The sequence below is a fragment of the Salvelinus sp. IW2-2015 genome, unplaced genomic scaffold (genome assembly GCF_002910315.2).
Source record: "Salvelinus sp. IW2-2015 unplaced genomic scaffold, ASM291031v2 Un_scaffold2046, whole genome shotgun sequence".
Classification (NCBI taxonomy): Eukaryota; Metazoa; Chordata; class Actinopteri; order Salmoniformes; family Salmonidae; genus Salvelinus; species Salvelinus sp. IW2-2015.
Window position 1 is genome coordinate 117,585 of NW_019943391.1, and position 5,450 is coordinate 123,034.

Sequence of the window (5,450 nt, forward strand, 5' to 3'; positions counted from 1 at the left end):
CACAGGAGAGAGATACACTCTCACAACCATCCACCCACCTACTGAAACACACACTCTCTCACACACATCCACCCACCCCTACTGAAACATACACACCTCTCACCACACATTCCACCACCCCCTATGAAACACACCTCTCTCGTGGGTGGATGTGTGTGAGAGTGTGTATGTTTCAGTAGGGGTGGGTGGATGTGTGTGAGAGTGTATGTTTCAGTAGGGATGGATGTGTGTGAGAGAGTGTGTATGTTTCAGTAGGGGTGGGTGGATGTGTGTGCGCGTGTGCTGTTTCTCTGGTTTAGAGCTTAATTATACCAGCCAGGATGTTGGAGCTGTATATCCAACCATCCGTCACATACTAATGACATCACAGCGTCCTGTCTGCAACATCACAGGGTCCTGTCTGTGGTGATGAATCTGGCTGTCTCTCTCTCTTCCTGTYTGTGTGTTTTCCCCCTCCACATATATCTTTGTGCGCAAGCTGTGGTAATTAAAGGTTTCGGGTTCTGTGAATGATATTGGCTTTGTTTGTTCTTATTCTTGTTTGTTGTATTGCCTTTGATTAAGACAAAAATAATTCAAAGGACCTATGAAGAAAAAAAAAGGATTTATATATGTATTATCCTAGAATGTTTATTTCTGTCTCTGAATTAGTTTTGATAAATAAATAAAAATATGGAAGAGACAAAGGAGAATAGGTGATCTCCCACAGTTGTAGAGTCACATATGACCAGCAGGTGGTGACAAAAGATCACAGTTGGCAGTGCTGTAACAACTTGACCCCCGTACAAGAAAACAAATTACAGACTCCTCTTTGAATCTGCGTATTCCTCCAAAGGTCAGTTGTCCAGTTGTCTGCACAACACGACCAGGACCTAGAATCACAACACGACCAGGACCTAGAATCACAACACGACCAGGACCTAGAATCACAACACGACCAGGACCTAGAATCACAACACGACCAGGACCTAGAATCACAACACGACCAGGACCTAGAATCACAACACGACCAGGACCTAGAATCAATGGAGACACTCAAGTGTTTTAATCCTATATCTCTTGACATATTGATGAAAATAGTCATGGCCTCTAAACCTGCATACTGGACCCTATTCCAACTAAACTACTTAAAGAGCTGCTTCCTGTGCTTGGCCTTCCTATGTTGAACATAATGAACRGCTCCCTATCCACAGGATGTGTACCAAACTCACTAAAAGTGGCAGTAATAAAGCCTCTCTTGAAAAAGCCAAACCTTGACCCAGAAAATGTCAAACACTATCGACCTATATCGAATCTTCCATTCCTCTCAACATTTTTTGAAAAAGCTGTTGAGCAGCAACCCACTGCCTTCCTGAAGACAAACAATGTATACGAAACGCTTCAGTCTGGTTTTAGACCCCATCATAGCACTGAGACTGCACTCGTGAAGGTGGTAAATGACCTTTTAATGGCGTCAGACCAAGGTTCTACATCTGTCCTCGTGCTCCTAGACCTTGTGTTGCTTTTGACACCATCGATCAACACATTCTTTTAGGGAGATTAAAAACCTTAATCTTATCTGTCGGAAAGATATCAGTTGGTCTCTGTGGATGGTTTGTCCTCTGACAAATCAACTGTAAGTTTCGGTGTTCTCTTTTAGGACATTTACATTTAAGTCATTTAGCAGGACCACTATTGTTTTCACTATATATTTTAAAACAAATGTTTTAATTTTAAACTCAGACAAAACAGAGATGCTAGTTCTAGGTCCCAAGAAACAAAGAGATCTTCTGTTGGATCTGACAATTAATCTTGATGGTTGTACAGTCGTCTCAAATAAAACTGTGAAGGACCTCAGCGTTATTCTGGACCCTGATCTCTCTTCTGACGAACATATCAAGAATATTTCAAGGATATTCTTGAAATATCTTCGTAACATTGCAAAAATCTGAAACTTTTTGTCCAAAAATTATGCAGAAAAGGTCATCTATGCGTTTGTCACTTCTAGATTAGACTACTGCAATGCTCTACTCTCCGGCTACTCGGAGAAAGCACTAAATAAACTTCCGTTATGCTAAACACGGCTGCTAGAATCCTGACTAGAACCCCAAAATGTGATCATATTACTCCAGTGCTAGCCTCTCTACACTGGCTTCCTGTTAAGTCTAGGGCTTCCTGTTAAGGCTAGGGCTGATTTCAAGGTTTTACTGCTAACCTACAAAGCATTACATGGACTTGCTCCTACCTATCTCTCTGATTTGGTCCTGCCGTACATACCTACACGTACTCTACGGTCACAAGACGCAGGCCTCCTAATTGTCCCTAGAATTTCTAAGCAAACAGCTGAAGGCAGGGCTTTCTCCTATAGAGCTCCATTTTTATGGAATGGTCTGCCTATCCATGTGAGATACGCAGACTCGGTCTCGCCCTTTGAATATTTACTGAAAATGAATCTCTTCAGTAGGTCCTATGATTGAGTGTAGTCTGGCGCAGAGGTGCGAAGGTGAACGGAAAGGCACTGGAGCGACGAACCGCCCTTGCTGTCTCTGCCTGCCTGGCTCCCCTCTCTCCACTGGGATTCTCTGCCTCTGACCCTATTACGGGGGCTGAGTCACTGGCTTACTGGTGCTCTTCCATGCCGTCCCTAGGAGGGGTACGTCACTTAAGTGGGCTGAGTCCCTGACGTGATCTTCCTGTCCAGGTTGGTGCCCCCTCGGTCTCGTGCGGTGGAGATCTTYGTGGGCTAAACTCAGCCTTGTCTCAGGGTAGTAGGTCGTGCTGCTGCTCCAGTTTCAACTGTTTTGCCTGCGGCTATGGAACCCTGACCTGTTCACCGGACGTGCTACCTGTCCCAGACCTGCTGTTTTCTACTCTCTCTCTCTACCGCACCTGATGTCTCAGACTCTGAATGCTCAGCTATGACAAGCCAACTGACATTTACTCCTGAGGTGCTGACCTGTTGCACCCTCTACAACACTGTGATCATTATTATTTGACCCAGCTGGTCATCTATGAATGTTTGAACATCTTGGCCATGTACTGTTATAATCTCCACCCGGCACAGCCAGAAGAGGACGGGCCACCCCTCAGAGCCTGGTTCTTCTCTAGGTTTCTTCCTAGGTTCCCGCCTTTCTAGGGGAGTTTTCCCTAGACACCGTGCTTCTTAATCTGCATTGCTTGCTAGTTGGGGTTTTAGGCTGGGTTTCTGTATAGCACTTTGTGACATCTGCTGATGTAAAAAGGGCTTTATAAATAAATGTGATTGATTGATTGATTGAAGTCCATCATTGGTTTGAGGGGTTACATAAGAAAACACGAGACTGTAGTGTAGACTCTTCCCCCATAGTTACTGGTGAGAATCACCTTTCAAGTCTGGCAAACGAAATACAGGAAAAACTATAATGAGGATGGATGGAGACAGAAAGAGTGAAAGAGGGAGGGAAAGGGTGTGGGAGAGATAGAGGATAATTTGGCTGAGCGTCGATGAAAGGAGGAGGCTGTTTTATCATTCCTCTGACGGGCAGCCCAGCACAAGTAACTTAGGGGAGCGTGGGAGTCAAGCACACCGGGAGGAGAGTGGGCTGTAATCATGGCTCTGGGACAAAGCAGCACTGTCCGCTCTCTCTCTCCTACCTCTCCCCTCTCTCGTCTCTCCATCTCGATCTCTCCCTCTGCTCTCTTTTCCCACACTCCTCTCTCCCACACTGCCTTCTCTGCCTCCCACACTACCCTCTGTTTCTCCTCGCTCTCTATGTCCTCCTCTCTCCTCCCCTCCCTCTCTCCCCCTCCTCCCTCTCTTCCCACACTATTCTCTGTTTCCCGTCTCTCTCTCTGTCCTCCTCTCTCCCCCTCCTCCCTCTCTTCCCACTCCCACCCGGTAGGGCCCGCCAGGCTGCCATTGTTCAGGATATCCTCTCGTTGTTAATAGCTTCCTGTACACTCAGAGAGGCCACAGAGAGAGACCCAGAGGCTGTGGCTAATGCCGAGCGTTGACTCTCACAGCACAGCAGAGAACACCACAGGGACAGAGCCAGAGATAGGGACAGGAACAGGGATTATTCCCACTGGGCACACCACATCCTTTCTACGTGGAAAATTGGGTAATATTTGGTTGAGACGTTGATCAATGACATTACAACCTATAGTCACATACTCAAAAACACAGCCCAAAGTTAGTTGAATTGACAAGGTGTTATCACTATGCTTTTAAGCATCTAAAAGCACAACCAAATTCCAATGGAAAAACACAACGTAGGATTTTTGGTATAGTCGTCACCCAAATGTCTATCACTGCGCTTTCAACCATTAAAAAGCACAGCAAAGTTCCAATTGGAATAAAATGTCAGGTATTTTGTTTATTTATACAACTGATTAATCTGTTATGACTGTGATTCATCTAATAAGAGAGACAAATATCAACATTTAAAGGAGATGTATGTCCTGCTTGCATAGTTCCATCTGAGGCACTGACTTAATCCCATTCTTTAACTTAGATTTTTGGTTGAGTTGAGACGTGAATCCAACATATAATTTGTTAACTTGTCGACAAGTTATCAGGATATTTATTGTATTTCAAAAGTGATATTTAATTGTGTTTGGTTGTCAACGCAACCAAATATCAACATTTGAAGGAGATTTATCTTCTGCTTGGATGGTTCCATCTGTACCACTGACTTAGTCTGGCTTTAATTCCAGTTTGTCTAACAAATTCATAATTTATATGTTGTATTAAAGTCTCCATCTCAACCAAAAATCTAACTAAAAGAATAGGACTAAATCAAATCAAACTTTAAATGCTCTTTCAATAAAGTTTCATTTGATTTACTCCTATTCTTTAACTTACATTTTTGGTTGAGATGTAGGTGTGAATTCAGCATATCAATTATTAAATTGTAGACAAAATGGAATTAAATGCAAACTAAGTCAGTGGCACAAATGGAACTATCCAAGCAGAAGATAAATTATCTTTGGTTGTCAACCAAAGATAATTCATTATTACTTTTGTAATAAAATAAAGAGCCTGAAGTTAAGTTACATTAACGTTAATGTAACATTCAACCTTTAAATGAGTAACACATCCATGGCCACATTGAGGTTACTGTAACTATATATTGTCTGGTGTAATCATATGAAGTCAGCATGTTCACAATAATCTGTGCAGAATCTCAAACAGCATTGATCACTTGCACTCTCTGAGCAGAGATACAGGTACACGGGGACACTAAAGTGTGTTTGAGGGATTGTTGCCATATGTTGAAGATTATATATTATTAATTAATTAATTCGCAATAAACTGTTTTAATGGAGAAGAGTGTCGTGCCTCCACCACTTTTTATGGATCATATAATATCATAGAATATAAAAAGTGAACAGCCCGCTACACAAGCATTTAGATATAACTGTTGGAGCTAGAAACACAAGCATTTAGCTAGATATAACTGTTGGAGCTAGAAACACAAGCATTTAGCTAG

At 42.8% G+C, this 5,450-nt stretch overlaps 1 protein-coding gene across 2 annotated transcripts in view; it reads left to right on the plus strand.

Annotated features, from left to right (window-relative positions):
• Positions 1-513, plus strand: part of LOC112072799 (stathmin-2) — a 10,340-nt gene extending 9,827 nt beyond the window's left edge. For both annotated transcript variants that reach the window (XM_024140187.2, XM_024140186.2), the window contains exon 6: positions 256-513. The gene's annotated coding sequence lies outside the window, so the exon portion shown is untranslated. The remainder of the gene's footprint in view (positions 1-255) is intronic.
• Positions 514-5,450: the final 4,937 nt, after the last annotated feature.